Raw genomic sequence first — 19,797 nt, forward strand, 5'->3', positions numbered from 1 at the left:
TTACCAGTGGGAGGAAAAGTAAAAATAAACAAACAAACAAACAAAAACCACTTGAATGGCCATATCAGAGCCGATTATTGGGGGTTATATATATATATATGTACATATATATATGTGTGTGTATATATGTATATATATATATATTATATATATATATTTAATTGTGAAGGTCAAGGTTCAGGTGTATCCTAATTGGGAAAAGAAGAGCGAGAATTCAGCCTTTTAAGAGACCCAGAGCTCATGTATTTCTGAGGTGAGAGACTTGCCTTTTTTTGTTGTTGTTGTTTTGTTTATTCCAGGGCAACTGCATCAATTTGTGTTTGTAAGCCTAAGGCAAGGGTGTGACAATTTTTCCCTTGGTGAATTTGTGTTCTACCAAATGTTGACACACCCATAAGCAGTTTTGGAAAACAAATCTCTATTTAATTGGAAATGATTAACTGTTGCCTTGCACTGCTTTAATACCATGGCCCCATTCTAGTGTTCTCCCACAGAAGTGTTGGAACTCAAGTATCCTTTTTGTTGTTTTTCAGCTGTGTTTGACTCCTCCTGACCCCGTTTGGGGTTTTCTTGGCAAAGACACCTGAGTGGTTTGCCATTTCCTTTTCCAGATCATTTTGCAGATGAGGAACTGAGGTAAAGAGGGTTAAGTGACCTGCCCAGAGTCACACAGCTAGTACATGTCTGAGGCCAGATTGGAACCCATGAAGATGAGTTTTCCTGATGCCAAGCTTAGTGCTCTATCCACTGTACCACTCAGATGTCCTCCATGTTTCCTAGGAATCAGAACTACAGTACACTGGAACAAAAACATAGAATCTAATAGCTGTCAGGCTATTAGAGTGGAAAAGGTTTAAGAAGAGCTGGTCTAGGTGACCAGGTGTGAATGCTTCTAGCTTACCTACCAATGCTACCTTAAAAATAAGGTACTCATGTTAATAGACTCAAGAAAGCTTGTTATCTTGCTATACTCAGGCATCCTTTCTAGCTGCATTGGGTGTAAACCATTTCTTTATGGGGACTCTCTACTACCACTGTTGAACAGTAGGAGCTTTGAAAAGCTTTTATTTGCAATTGCCTGGAATTATAATAAAAATTCCTCAGGTCAAATATTAACAAGATGTCTTGTTTTTGTCATTGGTGTTTGTGGCACCTATCACAAAATCCCTAAGTAAAATAAACAGGCATAGAATTTCAAAAGCATCATCCCAGGCAAAATATTTTCTTTCTGACAGGTACATTTCCATGGTACCTATCGCAGCAGTTAGGTGCTTTTCTTAAAAGCTTTTCTAGGGATTGTCTTGTGCAAATACAAACAGTGAAATAAAAGGGACTAAATCTTCCAAAGTCTCAGGCACATGCATACTCACTACATGTCTGAAGAACTGAATGCTGATGTTAAGTCATACTCTTCTTACCAGCCCACACTATTCAATAGCATGAGGCAGGTGGCTTGACAGCCATTCTAGGTTGTGCCTTATCGCCTACTCGACTCACACCAAATTGTTCTTAGAAATGAAGTCCAAACAAAAGGTAAAAGACGATAACAAGAAAACTTGCAGACAGTCCCATAAATTGAATGGATTCAGGAGACACAGAGTCCACATTTTCTTCCCTTATCTATTTGTTTTGTGCTCTGGTATTAGGCTTTTTTCCCCTATACTTTTGAACCAACTAATATTGCTAGTTTCTTTCTCTTAGGAAGGTTTTGGGATAATAACAAGGACCAATATAGAGAGAGAACATGAGGGTTACAAAGTGCTCTATATTATCTCATTTAATCCTCCCCAGAATTCCTCTATCTATTGTCAGGATGCTAAGCCCCTCCAATCATGCCTTGCAGTAAAAGGACTGTCTTGGAAAAGAGCTTTCAGGAATGTGGCTTTCATTGATACTGAGGCAGGAACTCTTCACTGAACAGCTCTCCAGTGTCTTGGCACATGCCTGGACGTCAGACATCACGACCTCTATGGAGGACATTAAGACCTTCTTGGAGATGCACAGGTCCATATAGACATACCTTGCTCTTTATCATGAGGGCAGGTAGCATGCCTACCATGTAGACATGCTGACACAGATGAAAGAGAGAGATCCATAAGCCTGAGACACAATAATTGAACAAATTGTGGTATATGATTGTGGTGGAATACTACTGTGCCATAAGAAATAATGAGCTTGATGATCTTTGAGAAACATGGATAGACTTGTACGAAATAATAAAAAGGGAAATGAGCAGAACCAAGAAATGCTTGTATATAGTAACAGCAATATTGTTTTAAAAACAACTTGGAACAAATTAAGTCATTTTGACTATTATAAATACCCAAATTAACTACAAAGGAATGACCAATGAAGGAAGACCTATCAGCATCCAGAGAAAGAATTAATAAATAGAATGATTTTACGTGTGTGTGTGTGTGTGTGTGTGTGTGTGTGTGTGTGTGTTTGTGTCTCTAAGTTGCCATCTCTAGGAGGGGAGGAGAAGGAAGAAAAAAAAGAAATTTACATGATAACTTCATTATATATTTAAAAGGAATAGCAAGTTGTACGTAATAGGTGTGCAATTTCATGTGCAATCATCTTTTTTATTATACTATGTTATGGAAATGCTTCTTTTACTCCATAAATTAAAAAGAAAATTGTGCTGCCTCATTATAATGAAGGTCCAACTGCCCTCTCTACCTTTGCATTTGATCGATTGATCTATTCTTTTGGTTAGGAACTGAGAGAGTCAACATGGTACATTGGAATCAACACTGGATTTGGAGTCTATGGATCAAGGTTCAGATCCCACCTCTGTCACTTACTATATGACCTTGTATAAGTCACCATTATCAGAGCCTCAGTTTCCTCACTTGTAAAATGAGAAAGTTAGATGGTTTGTAAGGTTCATCCATTTTTATGCTACAATTCTATGACTTTAAAACGACAACACCATCAATGGCCACATTGCATTCTTTTGCTTAAATGAGCTGATTGAATTTAGCCCCAGTACAGGTGTGATGGCAGCTAGTGCTCTCTTCCCTGTTGTGTTCCTTGCTGGGTTCATACTCTGGATGTAGGCAGTGCAAGCTTGATTATGCCCATTATACATATGAAGTAACAAGGACTAAGAAGTCTTTACTTTCCTGAGGTGGTAAATTGGGTAGCGGAGAATCTAACGCAGGTATTCTGGTGCCTAGTACATTTCCATTGTACTAAGCTCTCTATGATGTTGGCCTTTTATGTTGGCCTTGTAGCAAATAGCTCTTAATAGGCCCATAAATCGTACAAATTTTCTAAAACAGAAGAACACAACATAAATAAAATACACACTAAGCCAACATAGTCATATAATACAATGGAAGGAAAGGAAAACAGTGTGAGGAATTTTAATAACCTACGTTTTCAGAAAACTTGCCAATTCCAAAGCAGTTTTGCCTTTGTCTGGTCATTTTAGGAGAAACTTTATGGAGTAACAGTGCTTGGGAGAAGCTAGCATTAGGAGGCTTATTTTAGTTGTTGATCTCTTCCCCCCTACACACACACACACACACACACACACAAAATATAACACCTGCTTTTACTGCTCACCAGTTCATCTGGGGGACACCTGAGTGGTCTGAAATGACCAAGTAGACCAAGTACAAACTGAAACATGACTGGAGTTTAGGACTGAGTGTAAGTAGCTTATTTATTATTAAGCTTATTTCAACTTGTTTTATTAGCTTTTCAATTTTTACCATTTTTACCCAAATACGCATACATTTAAACATTCAAAGCTCTCTGTTTCAATTCCCTTCTATCCAGAAAGGTTCTAATATTCTCCTGACACAGCTCACTTTACTCACCATCAGTTCATACAAATCTTCCAAGATTTCTCTGAAACCCTCTCCTCCATCATTTCTTACATTATAATAATAGTGTTACTTGCCATTTCCCTGAAAACATAGGGGTTCATTCAGAATTTTCCAAACTTAAACATTTCATATATTTATATATAGTTTATGTATAATAATAGTTTAACAGGTGAGGCAACTAAGTGGTGCAGTGATAGAACAGTAAGCCTGGAGTCAGGAAGAGCTGAACTCAAATATGACCTCAGACTCTTACTATTTGTATGATCCTTGACAAGTCACTTAACCTTGTTTGCCACAGTTTCCTCAGCTATAAAATGGGAATAATAACAGATCCACATCTTAGGGTTTTGAGGATCAACTGAGATAATATTTATAAAGCACTTAGCACAGTGCCTGGTACATAGTAGATATTATATGAATCTTTATTCCCTTCCCCATTTCACCTTACTCATGTGTAGTACTCAAAATAAATATGAAATTTATTCAATGTGGGAAACTCCCTATGTGGAAACTCATTCCACCAATGAAGATCAGGGGATTTCTGTGACTTTGTTACCTTATGGAGATATACAGAGAGGTTATATGACTTGTTCAGGGTCACACAGTTAGGGAGTGTCAGAGTTAAGATTTGAGCACAGGTTTTTTCCAGTTTTTAAGGGAAGCTTACTATCCATTATGCCACACTACTTCTATATGTACAATAATATCATCATTAGGTATTATTTCTTAGACACAAAATGTAGACACTCCTTAAATTCTCTTCTAGGGTTTAATGGTTTCCTCTGATTAAAAGAAATTAGCAAAACAAAGTGACTTTATCCTACTTGGCACACAGCTTAATTCTACTTTCAGGCAGTCATTTGGAATCTAAAGACAAGAGTTGAAGGTCTTCCTGCACCCCTTGAGGTCCTTTAACTTTGGTATAATATGGTTCAAATTATTTTCTTGACCTTCATATAGCCCACTCAGAGACTAATGACAGGCTAATTACAGACATTTTCACTTCATAGAGCACCAAGCCACTGAGACTTCAACATTAGATGTGACCTAGGACCATTTGCTATAGTCTGGATGAGGTTCTCTGACTGCTTGTGCCTTCTATAGGCGATTTGAAAACCAATGAGGGTGCACACGACTTTCTAAGGCTGTGCTCCAATTGATTAGTGGGTTTCTTAGCACTTATCTGTTGACAAGGGGGGGCGAATAGTTGCAATTACAAGAGTAGTTTGAAATAGCTCCAGGTTTTTTCTCCCTACTGGCCAAACAGAATGCAACCTCCATGATGTGCAGAACAGAATCATTACTTTCCACTCTGTTTTATAATTTCTTTTAAAACACACGGAGAGACAAACAAACCATTAGTCCATTCAAATGTGGCTTTGGATAGAAATAGCAATGGATGCTTAATTCTTACCAGCAAGCCAGAAAAGCATCTATTCAAGAGGGCATAGTGATTTATTTTTATTAGATCAGAAAGAGAGAATCAATAGGTGGAAGCAGTCTTGCAAATTAGTATTTGCCTTCAGGCTCACAGCCTAAAAGTAGTAAGGCTCAGTCTAAATCAAATCATACTTAAATACACTGAATCCTTGATATAATACTGCTCTTTCTGAGGTTCGTGCAAGGGGGTCATCTTTATGACTGTACAGTGTTATCATGGGATCCTCTGGGGATATCCTTCAGTGATACACTCATTTGGATGGGGTTCTTGGAAGACAGATCTTACATTGAATTCTGAGTATTATATACAGGATCTGGTGGTGTATTATAGGGATTGGAATAGGGACTGAACCTGTGATTCATAGATAGATGGATAGAGATAGAAAGAAAGCTATAGATATAGATAGATATAGTATATGTTATATAATATAAAATATATTTAATATGATCTATTATATAATATACAATGGATTTATATATTATTTTAATTACATATTATAATGGTTTATATATCATATATAATATTATACATAATGCATAATATAATGCATATATACCTACTTTATATATATCTACATATATACATGTATATGCATTTATAATAGAAAAATATGTATATAATATAAATAACATGATATTATATACAATATGTATTATATAGAAACATGTATATACATGTGCAACTATATGTATATATAATATACTTGTATATGTAACATACATTATGTATTTAATATAAAATATAAATATATACATACCTATTAGATATAGATTTAGTGGCTCCCTGGATGACAAAACTCCTGCTTAATAATAACAATAGTTAATATTTCTATAACACTTTAAGGCTTACAAAGGGCCTTAGGTACATTCTCATTTGATCCTCTCAACAGCCCTACATAGCAGCAGGTGCTGAGTAAGTATTCAGGTAATACTAAAGGAGAAAGAGGTTAAAGATGACTTGACCCTGGTCACACAGCTAGAATGCTACCTCACAACTGAGGCAGTATTCAAACTGAAGTCTTCTTGACTCAGTCAGTCAGTCAGTTTCTCTCTCTCTCTCTCTCTCTCTCTCTCTCTCTTTCTGTGTGTGTATATATATATATATATATACACACACACACATGTGTGTGTGTGTGTGTGTGTACAACAATTTCATTGTTTAACTTTGAAATCCAGAATCTATAAGAAACTTCTGCAAACTTGTAAGGGCAGCCAATAATCAGAATTGTAAAAATAAAGCACATTTTACCAAACAAAAGGAAGAATAAATTTTAAATGTGAACATTCAACATCAATATTGATCAGAATATCACTGAACACCCATTGGGGGTCTCTTCCCAAAGTCCTCCCTTGTTGCTGATATTTTTCTACCTTTGCCAAATCCTTAAGATGTTTCTTAACTGGAAAAAGAGGTGTCCATTTCATAAAGATGGCACTTACAGGAAGGACCAGGGCAGGCATAAATCAGACATTATAATTTAACAAAAAAAATTATTAAACTACTTTTCCTGCTAAGTTCCAAGTGCCATGTTCAGCACTGGGGATAACCATTAGAGAAAAACAGTCCATGGTCAAGCTCACACTTGGGGGAAATTGGCATATTAAAGAGTTCAACTGCCTGGGCAAAGTAAAAGACATAAAAGTCCTAAGTCCTAAAAGTTGTAAGAATGCACCAGATGGGCAGATTGCTTGGCCCAGGCAGACATCTTTAGTTTATTAGCAAGTCAAGTGACATCGTTGTTATGTATGCAGGGCATTCAAGAAGGGCAGGTGGAAAAGCCAGGAAGTCCTTAGAAAGCATTGTCAGGGCAGGTGTTAGGGTTGTTTAGCAGTCCATCTTACCTGAAGGAAAAGTTGGTAACTCCCATTAGCCTAAGTCATGCGAGTGAGCAGTCAAGCAGTCTGGATTCATTCTAAGTGGTCTGGGGCAAGAGTGGAGCAAGTCAGAGCTCAGCTGGATCTCACAGAGATGAAAATATCTGTGTTTCTCTTATTAACTATTTCTACAATTGTTGATACTATGCATTTCTTTTTTGTTTGTATTCCTTTAAAAGAAATTTAAATAGCACATAGAAAAATCAAGAAAGCATATGAAATAATGGCCAAAAATAATAATGGAATACAGCTCCAAGACAAGGAAAGGGTGGGGGAGGGAAGGAAAGGTAAAGAGGAAACTATTTGGAGATTATATTACAGGGTTAAACAGAGTGACACTGTGAGCTGATTTCAGCCTCTGCAAGTATTAATTGAGTTTACTGAGAGAGAGAGAAAGAGAGAGAGACAGAGACAGAGACAGAGACAGAGAGACAGAGAGATCCCTACACTGATGAAATTAATATTAGAAGACTTTTTAGGTTGACAGTACTTCCAAAGCTTGTGCTCTGTTGACAAAGTCTCTGCAAAGTCAGTGTCACCTTTACATCACAAGAAATCATCCAAGAAGGACTATATTTGATGTCAGAAATAACTACGATATATAGTAATGTAGGATTAATGGATGGGCACTCTGTCCTCCATTCCCGGTCTTGACTCCTAGTGAATCCATCCAACTCTACATTTTCCTCTACTCTCAAATTGCTCAATCCTGTGCTCTGTTGCACCAAGCCTTGCCAAACTCTGACGTGGGATTATTCCCACCATCTGCCTCTTTCACACTTTCTCAAGAAATGGAAGTGGAGAAAGTCAGGAAACTGTATTGATTGCATCTACTTTAAATTTATGTTGCCCAATCTCAATTAGGCCGTCATTTGCTGGAGATCCTTCTACTCCTTCCTAATTGAGCTTTTATTTCACTGGACACAATGGACACACACTAAGCATGGCAGAGCTTGACAGAACTTGCTTTCTGCTGTTAAAGCCTTTGAGAAGCCAGCCCACCAAACACCTTCTGGAGGTAACAGAGTAGGACTTTGGGGGAATAGGATTTCTGTGGAGAATGCTAAAACTTTAACTGGTAAGTTATGTTAGCCTGTAACAGGATAAAGATATACTTGGAAAAATTTAATTGAATGGAATCTCATTATCTTCCTTCTCTGTGTTGTCTCCTCCCATTAGATTGTAAGCTTCTTGAGGGCTGGGATTCTTTTATTTTTATATTTGTGTCCCCAGCACTTAGCATAGTGCCTAGTAAATAGTAGGTGCTTAATAAATATTTATTGATTGACTGACTGCCTGGACCACAATTTTTATTAAAAACCAGAAAATCTTTCATAAAGTTTTCAAAAGAAAGCTAGTAATTCTATTTTTTAAAATTTGAACTTAAACACCAAAAAAACCCCAAACCTTTCTATGTACACAATGGAACTCAAAAAGAGAATTCTACATGAATCATGCCTCTTGCTTTAAAAAAAAAGTATATAATAAATTCTACACATTACTCTTGAATCTATCCTTCTTGTTTGTACTTTCTTCTGAACTTCTGCTTTCTTCTTTTACTTTAAAAAAATGTTATACTGGCTCTCTCCCTTGTATCTCCCTGTCTTTCTGTCTCTGTTTCTGTCTCTGTCTCTCTTTTGCTGTCAGTATTGCTAATCCCGCATTCACCAACCTCTCCCCACCACTTTAAACCAAGAGAGGGGAGCCTTTATATAAGCATAGTCAAACAAAATGAATCCACACGGTGGTCATATCCAAAAATGTATGTCGCTGTACATTTTGTCAATTACCTGTCTGTTAAGAGGTGGTTAACATGCTTCACCATAAATCACTGGAGACATGATTTGTAACTGCTTTACTGAGAGTTCTTATATCTTTCAAATTTGTATTCAATGTTGCTGTCTTCTATAAATTGTTCTCCTGGTTCTGTTCACATCACTCACATCAGTTCATACTATCCAGGATTCTCAGAAATTATCTTTTTTGTTGTTTCTTACAGCTCAACAATACTCCATTACATTCATATGCTACAATGTTTAACCATACTCCAATTGCAGAAGAGGCAATTGAAGGCACTCCCTTAGATTCTAGTTGTTGATTTTTTTTTTCCTTTTTTCTCACCTCCTTTTAATCTCCCTATCAGGACTGGGAAGTGTTTTGTCTGTCATTCTTCTCTCCCTAATATTATATTCCTTAAACTAGTCCCCTCCTTATCCCCACTTGTTTCTCTGTTGAGTTTGATGAATTTCTTTACCAAACTGTTTGTGTCTGTGTGTTCAACCATTTTTTGTCCACTTCAGAAAGTGAAGTTTATCTCTGCCCTCTCCCTAAACCTTTACTCCATGCCTGTATCTTTTCATGTACCCCAATTGTGGGAAATAGCCAGTTCTATCCTGCCCCTAATTCTTGTTCATTTCTGTACTTGCGTATTATTTTTACTCTTCCTTCTATCTCTCCTCTTAAAAACCACCAGAACAGATGGTTTTACCTCCAGGTCTTCTGTTTTTCTTATTTGTCTCTCTCAATACCCTTTAGAGACATTAAGATTTTGCATGGTCACTTTTTCCTTCTCCCTCGTTAGAATATTAACACTAGATCATCATGTAGCTTCATAAAATTGTTCATAAAAATTTACCTTTCTAGTTTTCTGTTGAGTCTTCTCCTTGTATTTCAAAATTCCTAGTCATCTCTGATCTTTTCATCAGAAATTCTTGAAATTCCTCTATTACCTTAAGGTCCATTGCATTGGGATATCAGGTCTTCAGGGGGCAACTTAATATTACTACCCTTAGGGCCCTTAAAGGCCACTGAGGTTCTTTATACTGTTGCTCATAAGCCCTTACCATTGCATTGTACTTTCTTTTCATTATAAGATAGACAACTAGCTAGAGAGACTATTTATTAAGTAGACATAGCAAGGATCTATTTACAGAAACATCTCCAACTCTGAGGGACCATTTTTCCTTTCTACACATCAGGTTCCTGGGGAGAATGGGCTCAAATTTAGAGAGCACATGTGTCTAAAGTGTAAATTCATAGCTCCTTATTATTGGAAGTCATTTTCTCCCTTCTGGGAATCCCCATGAAGTTCTCCTTAGGTGTAACACTTCATTGGTTTCAAAAGTCAGTTCTGTGTAGAATTTTGAAGCTGCCTTTCCTTGATGTGTTCCTTAACTCTATATTCATTTGCCTTTGCCAGTCACTTTGGCTCTGGGGACCCTACTGTAGATGCCAAAGAGAACTCCAAATCTTCGAGTTTTTTCAAGTTCACAAGTTCATTGAAGGGTGGGGAAGATTAAATATTCACTCCCCATGACCCTAAAATCAAGTAAAATTCATTATCAAGAGTCCTTGATTATTAGATTCAATCACTCAACTGAATGCTACTAGAATCCAAAATTCTGAACTGACTTGCTGCATTATACATAGGCCCATAGGAGTGTGTGTGTGTGATTCTTTCAGACAGTCACAAGATGTACCCTACATGATATGACCTACTTTCATTCAATGACCCAAAGCCACTGTTACCCTTCCTTTCAAATGGATAAAGAATTTGTTCAGACCTATTTTGAGAATCAAATGAGACAATATTTGTAAAGCACTTTACACAGTGACTAGCACATAGAGAACACTTAATAAATGTGTGTTCCTTTCTCTTGTTTCCTGGTTAACATGTTTGATTTATTTTTTCAATCTAGTTCTCTGAGCCTTCTGTGATTATATTAATTGAGGTTGGGATGGAAATCATGCTCCTTGGAGAAATAACTTTATTTTCTCAATTTACCTTGAATAACCATGAAGTAGAAGCAGCATGGCATAATAAATAGAGAGTTTGTCTTGGAGTAAAAAAGGTCTGGGTTCAAGTTCTGCCTCTGATAAATGATGGCCTCAGAACCCTAGAGCTCATCATTTAATCCTCTGGGGTTTACGTTTTTTTTTTTTCATATGTAAAATGAAGGGATTCAAATATATAGACTCTGAGGTCCTTTGAAACTCTAGGTCACCAATCCTGTGATGTTGTACAACCTGCCAGTGCTCCAGAGAATTCTCTAAAGCTAAGGTTGCTGAGCAGGTTCTGTCATGCTCTCCTTTTCACTTGTTGTTTTGTTTTGTTTCTTCTTTCTTATGGTTCCTCCCATTAGTTCTAATTCTTCTTTACGTCATGACTAATGCGAAAATATGTTTAATATGAATGTATAAGTAAAGCCTATATCAGATTGCATGCTGTGCTGGGGAGGGGGGAGGAGAAGGAGGGGAATAAAATTTAAAATTCAAAATCTTGCGGAAGTGAATGTTGAAAACTAAAAATAAATTAACTAATTATTTTAAAAAATTTAAAAAGGAAACAAAAAAACCCAAGAAGGTTGGTTGGGTGGTCGTACATAGGACTGATTGAAAAGTGGAAATGCTAGGAGTGGGTAGAGTATTTAGGAGGTTGCTGCATTGTGACAGGCATAAGGTGATGAGTAAATGGTATATCACTGGGGCAGTGGAAAAGGAGAATGAATGACTTTAAAATACACATTAAAGGTAAAATTGATAGAAATTTGGGACTAGATAAATAGAATTTTGGATTGAATTTCCTATTTAGTTAAGTTTACCATGATGTCTGATTAGAGTTCCCCAGATGGAAATACCAGGAAATTTCTTCCCAGACATGGGAACTTTCATCACAGAACTTAGCTATGTTGTGGAGAGCCTCCGATGGTTCCACTGAGGAACTCAGCCATCTCAGAATATTCCTGAGACTCTCAGACCAAGGAAATGAGTTCTAAGCTGTTAAGCATGGGCATACCTAGGAGCCCAACTCCAAGTGGAAGAAGTTAATTGCTCCCTGTGCCCCAGTGAATCCTGCCATGGTACATCTTTTATATCGGCTAACTAGATTAAGTTGGAAAGAGAAATGGAATAACTGAATCTTCCCCCAAACCTTCAATAGCTATACAACTCACCGAAGTGTGAGTTTTCCGGGAGAGTTGCATCCATTTATGTATGGGAGGCTGAGAATGGTCTATTGTTTGATTTATTCCTTTTATTTCCCAAACTATTGTCTTAGTTAAATACTTTTCTACTTAGTTTAAAACTCCTATCTGTTCTGCTAAGAGAACCTATAATGGATGGGAGTTCAAAAATATTAGCCCCTGATATCAAATCCAAGATTAAAGATTTGAGGGGATAACTGTTTGAAAGAATTAAAAAAAGACAAATATTACTACAAGTATAGGTTATGGAGAGAAGAATGGTATCAGTGACAGAAATCAGAGGGGAAAAGTGATTTGGCATAGGATGTGATAAGTTCCATTTGAGAAAATGAATTTGAAGTGATGGAAACAGAATCATATGAAGAATCAGGATCAGAGTTTATAGTGAAAGCTTAATGCAGCTAAAGTTAGGAACTATAGTTAGCCCCATAGAGGTGGTAGTTGAAATGAGACAGGATAAATTCATGAAAGGAAATAGTTCAGAGAGAGTAGAAAGTAGAGCCAAGGTCTGATTGGTGGTGGTAGTGGTGTGTGTGTGTGTGTGTGTGTGTGTGTGTGTGTGATATTAATAGTAAGACAGGAAGGGTATAGAAGGAGGAACAATACATAACAGAAGAGACAGAAGGGTACTCACATTATACCTTCAATTTCTATCTCCAAATCAATGACTAAAGAGCCTGGAGATGCTTAGTCTACAGAAAAGAAAACTTGGTAGGTGCATGTTAATTGCCTTCTAGTTCCTGAAGTTATAATGAGAAATAAGGTTTAATTCAAACATTTAAGTTCAATTCTATTCAATCCACCAAACATTAATTGACTACTATGTTTCATATGTAGTATCATATTCTTCATATTGGGCAGCCAGGTGTACAGCGGATAGAGTGCTGGGCCTGAAGTCAGGAAGACTCATCTTTCTGAGTTCAAATATGGCCTGAGACATTTAGTAGCTGTGTGGTCTTGGGCAAATCACTTAACCCTGTTTGCCTCAGTTTCCTTATCTGTAAAATGAGTTAGAGAAGGAAGTAGTGAACAATTCTGGTATCTTTTCCAAGAAAAACCCAAATAGGGTCATGAAGAGTTGCATACAACTGAAACAAATGAACAGCAATTACAATAAAAATGTTTCAGGCTTTACACAAGAAACTTGTGGCTACCAAGACAAAAACTAAGGGATTGTGTTTGTTGTATTTGACCTCACTGAGCAGACCTAGAAACAACAGGTAGAAGCTGTAGAAAGGCGGATTCCTTCACAATAGAAAGAAAAAAAACTTTCTAAGGCCTAGAGCTTCCTTAAAGTGGAAGGGACTAAACAACTGGGGAATGATTATACATCTCATAGTATATGTATAGCAATGATAGTTGCTCTTCAGAGCTGGTGATCAGGAGGGCAGGACTGCCAAGCCCTTATAGTCCGTTTCACTCTCTCAGAGTCAGGCTACTACATCTGCCCCGAGAGTCCTAGAGTATCACAAAAATATGGGTTCTCTTGTGAGGGATTGTCTGATGTTGGCTACTGCCACGTGAGGGTTGTGGCAAGATGGGGTAGGAACAGTATACAGGGAAGTAACCGGAGCTCACGCTCCTGAGGCAGGGGGCTGTGCCATGTGGAGTTGTGATGAACTAGGGTAGGAACAGGATACAGGGAAGTAACCGGAGCTTGTGCACCTGAGGCAGGGGGCTGTGCCACGTGGGAGTGGGACAACAGAGAACGAGCTCCCTTTGTCACGTCCTCTCCCTAGGTGCAGCGCTAACCCCAGACGTCTCCTTCTTGTATCCGGTCCTAGCCTCCTGTGTCACGTCCTCTCCCTTGGTGCAGCGCTAACCCCAGACATCCCCTTCCGGTATCTGATCCTACAATCAATGACTAGTAGGCGGGCTGAGGAGGAGGGGCTAGGAAGGTATATAGGGGCGGTAGGGGTCGGAGCTTGCTCTCTCTTGCTCCTGCTCTCTTGCTCTTGCTTCCCTGCTTGGCCTTGCTGTGATGGCCTCTGAATAAAGCTCGAGTGTTTGCACCTCCTGATCGGTTCGTCTCTGTGTTTATCCGGGTGGGCTCTGAAGACTGGTAAGTATGACCCTGGCAGCCTGCTCCTTATAGGAGGAGAGTGCATGGCACGACCGGCACATTCTCTCATCTCTACTGCCATTTTCTAGAGCCCCTACTAGCTGTGTTCCCCCAATCATTAGTGGCCAGTGGCCAGTGACAAATGCTCCAATTTCATTTAACCGCTTAACATTAATTAACTTTTACAAAGAGATATTTACTTCAAAGATACAGCAAGGACAAACTAAGAAACCTTTCCACCAATTCCTGGGGGTATACCTTCCTCTATATGACTTTAGTCTCTGGAGAAAGTAGCTTCATAACTTAGCTTAGTTCCTACATTGTTTTGGGCCCAATGAGTCCATGTGCCAGGTGAGTTTTTCTCTCAACTTCTACTGGCCTGGGGTACTGAAGATCACTCCTGAAGGTCAATCAATTCATCAGTCAGTCAAGAAGCATATGCTAAGCTTTTATTATATGCCAGGAACTGGGCCAAATACTGGGAACATAAATATAAGCAGAAAGAAAGACAGTACCTGCACTTAAGTAGCATACATTCTAATGGGGAAGACCACATATAAAAGGGTGAAGAGGAGCACAGCAGAGAAAATCCTGTGGGTATGAATCAGCAGTGCAGCCTGAAGAGGGATAAAGACATCTTTGGCCTGGGCCTCCTTAAATTGGAGGAGGACCTAGCCAATCAGAATGCTACCCTCAGGGACAGAATGCACTTCTAACATGAGTAGTCCAGGGTGAAGAGGTTTCTATGATAAAGTCTTTCTCCTTACAACATGGCTTCTCACTGGATGCTGTGAACAAGAGTCACTGAGATCCTGTAAGAGCAAAGAAGGCAAGAAATGGTTGATGCTGACAGACCTTTTTGAATGCCTCCACGGCCACTCAAAGATCTTCTTCTTCAATAAGTGGTTAGCCAACCAGAACCAATTACAGAATGTCCATCCATACTCCACAGTCTCTACAAGACACTATTAAAATGATTCTACCAGAAGTAAGCTTCCTACTCCCTCCCTACCATTCTAGGCATTCTGCACATGGGCTAGAATCCATTACATATGCATCAATGACAGTGATGTAGAAACAAAAGGTGACCATACAACTATTTTTTTTTACATCAAGTTAAGTCAACAAGCATTTATTAAATGCCTACTATGTTCCAGGCACTGTGCTAAAGCACAAAAGAAAAGCAAAAACATTTTCTGCTTTCAAGGAACTCACAATCTAATGAGAGAATTGTTATGCAAGCAACCATATACTAATACAATATATACAGGATAAATTGGAGACAGTCTCAGAGGGAAGGCATTAGCATTAAGGAAAGGCTTCTTGTAGAAGGTAAGATTTGCAGAAGGTAGCTCCACTGGTGGTGGAGGTGGGGCAGTCAGGAACAGAAAGGTAGACAGTGGCACTGGATCATAGAGGAAGTGGAGAGGGTAAGTTCTGAGAAGATTAGAGAGTAGAAAGGAACTAGGTTGAGAAAGCCTTTAAAAGTCGAACAGAGGATTTTATATTTTATCCTAGAAGAACCATCTGAGTTTGTTGAATGAGGGGGAAAGGGAGGGACAGATCTTTGCTTTAGCAAGATCACTTTAACAGCTGAGTAGAATAGAGACTGGAATGGGCATAGACTTGAGGCAGGGAGACCAGCTAGAAGGCTATTGAAATAGTTCAGTGTTGGGGTGAAAAGGGCTTGCACCATGGTGGTGGCAGTATCAGAGAAGAGAATAAGGCATACAAGAGATGTTTTGAAGATAAGATAGGCAGGTCCTGGCACAGATTGGATTTGGAAGGTGAGATCGAATGATGAGTTGAGGATGACTATTAGGGGATGGTGTTGTCATTGGTAATAATGGAGAAGTCAGGAAGGGAAGTGTTTTGTTTTTTTTTTTAATGAGGAATGAGTTGCTTTTGAAAGTAATACTTATTTGAATAAGGTTTAGACTTTATTTCCTCTGAGAGCCCTTCCAACTCTGAGATGTGGTGATTCAGTGATTGGGCCTATTTGCAGATGAGCCAGACTTACTCCACATCTTTGAACATTGCGTCTTCTTACATGCCTGGGCTTCCTAGTTCTTAAATGTATTTTTTACTATCTTTTCCTTCTAAATCATTTCCTACATCATGCAATCCAGAATGAGAAAGTGCTGCATAATTAAATGCATTGAAATGGGAGCTGTGGCCTCCAGCTGGAAAGATAAATTGTTCTATAGGCTTTTATGCTTCACAGGAAGGTGGATCATAGAGAAAATACATTTAAAAATCATATTGATGAAGCTGAATATCCTGGGGAAGCTGAGAAAAAGTCTTATCTGTTTCATATTAGCCTGCAAGATAACATCAAAGTATCTTATAAAGAAATTTCTAGATTACAGACTCCTTGAGTATAGGGGCCATCTTATGTATCTTTGCCTAGCACAGTACAAGGATTTAATGAATGATGAATGAATGAATGAAGAGAAACCTTTCCCACCTTAAGCAGTGCTTGACACATAGTAAACACTTAATAAATGTTTGTTGTTCGATTGCCTTTTTAGATTCCTTTGTTGGAGGCAATGAGTTATTTTGGTATAATGAGTGTTATGAAGAGATAGACCAATACCTCGATCTTAGGTACTAAGGCTAAAGTAATTATATCAAATAACTGGAGGTTTGGCTAAACATTGGAATAAAGGAAAATTTATTTGGGCATTTCTATGGTAAGCAAAGAAAAAGTTAAAAAAGGAGTGGAAAAGTAATAGCTATGTGTCAATTGAAGATATTTTCTAGACCTTGGCTAGACCCATTTCTCTGAGCATCCTAAGTTTTCAAAGAGTATCACTGTAACAGAATAGGCAGAGAAGCAGGGTAAAATTGGATATGTAATATAGACTTATTGAAGAGCCAGGGAAAGAAAGGCCTGAAGTAGGGGTAGGCAGGGATTGGACAGTGGGACAGAAGTTCCTGGAAAAAAAAAAGGAATAAAGAAAGGAAAAGAAAGATATATGTGCCTGATTAAGTGTCCACTGATTTGCAGTGCATATATACCTTGATATTTTCTTTTCCTATGACCTCTATTTTCTTGGTTTCCTGCCTAAGTAGTTATTTTTTCTACAAAATCTTAACTATTGCCTTCACTTTGGGTCTCTTCTCTCTCTGATTTGGTTAGTTTGGGAAGAGGTAGCCAGACTATTTTTCCTAAAGCAATGTTCTGACTATGTTCCTGACTTGGATAAAGTTTCAGTGGTTCCCTACTATTTGCTATATACTAAGTCCTGTCCCTTAGCTTGGCATTCAAGGTCATCCATAATGTGGTCCTAATGGTCCAGGGGTGGAGAACCTGCAGTCTTTTTTTTTTTTGTTGTTCTTTTTGTTTTGTTTTTCTTTTTAGGCAATTGGGGTTAAGTGACTTGCCCAGGGTCACACAGCTAGTAAGTGTCAAGTGTTTGGTCTGAGGTTGGATTTGAACTCAGGTCCTCCTGATTTGAGGGCCAGTGCTCTATCCACTGTGCCACCTAGCTGCCCCCCACTATGCCATCTAGCTGCCCCAGGGGAACCTGCAGTCTTGAGGCCACATGTGGTCCTCTAGGTCCTCAAGTATAGCCCTTGGACTGAATCCAAACTTCACAGAACAAATCCCCTTAATAAAAGGGTTTGGACTTGTACTCAGTCTAAAGGCTGTACCCAAGGACCTAGAAGGTCACATGTGGCCTCAAGGTTGCAGGTTCCCTACCCCTGTAAACATATCACACAGTGTTATGAGAAAAACATTCCATCTCTCAATTTTTAGTTTGAGTTGCAGTCACCATACATATAAAAACAGGGGTTCTTAACTTGGAAGTTCATGAATTATTAAATATATTTTGAGGATTGTATTTTATTGTAGCTAGTTTCCTTCAAAATCCTCTTCATTTTGTTTCATGCATTTAAAAACATTATTCTGCCAAAGGGATCCATGATATGAACAAGGTTAATAACCCCCGATACAGGAAATCTGGGAAATATCTGGGAAAAAAAATAGTTGGAGTAATGTGGAAATTAATTGCAAACTGTACCTCATTATAAGCTCAGAAGACATTTATGACACTCTTAGCTTCAATGAGTCATCCAGTAGAAAAAGCTAAATTGTTCTCACTCATATCCTCCCACTCATAATGCAATTAAAGGGTAGAATAGGAGAAAAAAAAGGGGAGAAAAAAACTTCAGAGTGACCCATTTAAAACAAATCGCATGCTAATATGTTAAGTGAGGCTGGATTTGAATAAAATGCTTGGTACTGTACCATTAAGAAACCTCTGATGATTTGTGAGTAGGAATCCTGACCTCTTTGATCTTTTTTTCTCAATTGCTGTTGACCTTGGATAAAGTAGGACACAAAAAGGTTAATTTAGAAGGGAATAATGCCAGCCATCTACCAACTTCTTAGGTTGCTTGAAGATTGTGGAGATGGTAGTAAAGATCAAAGCTGTATAAATCCAAAGAATTAGCATTATAAAAGACTGAACCTAGTTTCTCTTTCTTTTGTCCAGCCCTTTACTGTGAGCTTCCTTTGTAAACTTTTTTCCCCCACTCAAGGTCTTGATTATTAATCCCAAACCTCAGACCATTGGTTAACCATTAGACAAACTCATTTCAAGCCATTACACAGTTCTCATTACTTAAGATGTCTTTATTTGTTGTTTGCTCAGACACAATAAAACACTTATGCAAAATTCCATACCCTACAGGCATGATTCAGAGTGTACTTAGGAACACAGAGGTATTCTCTCTGCAAATCCTTGAACTAACAGAAGGTGAAGTTATCTTTTTATGAGCTTTGCAAATCCAAAAGAGACTTCTTACGCTAAAACCTCCAGCAGTCTGAATCATGAAGAGCATGCACATTTTTAGTCTGATTTAAGGATTAGTTGACTTTAGGAGAGATTTATATATGCAGTACTGATCTAGGCTGGGAGTCAGGGCACCTGAGTTCTATTCTTTGAAGTCTTCCTAACTACATGTGATCTCAGTTATTTCATATGGCTTTCTCCAGAAAGTGATGGCGCACATCAATCAATAAATAAGCATTTATTAACCTTCTGTGTGCCAGGAAGTGGTCTAGGCACTGCTTATAGAAATACAAACATGAAGATTGTTTTTGCCTTTGGACTCCTTAATATTTGTTGTAATATTTCATCAGGACTCTACAAGACAAAGTTAGACTAGATGCTCTAAGGTTTCTTTTTACTGTAACCTCTTCTTGTCATAGTGAGTTGAGAAAGATAAGACACCAGCACTCTTCTCCATCTCAACTCCTGCATAGACTATGGGTAGGCAGATTATTGTAGTCATTTAAGGAATCAGGGAAGTAGAAACTATAGAGTCATTCAATCAATAAGCATTTATTATTTTCCCACTATGAGCCAAGCACTGTGCTAAGTGTGGAGGATACAAAGAAAGGCAAAAGGGAGTCACTTTTCTCAAGGAGATCAGTCTAATTAGGGAGACAACTTGCAAACAATTATGTGCAAACCAGATGATAACAAAATAAGTGGAGGTAATAAAATGAGGGAAGGTACTAACACTAAGGGGGATCAGGACCATATTCCTGTAGAAGAAGGGTGTTGGACTGGAGATCTTCTTGGAT

The sequence above is a fragment of the Vombatus ursinus genome, unplaced genomic scaffold (genome assembly GCF_900497805.2).
Source record: "Vombatus ursinus unplaced genomic scaffold, bare-nosed wombat genome assembly UNPS02001419.1, whole genome shotgun sequence".
Lineage (NCBI taxonomy): Eukaryota > Metazoa > Chordata > Mammalia > Diprotodontia > Vombatidae > Vombatus > Vombatus ursinus.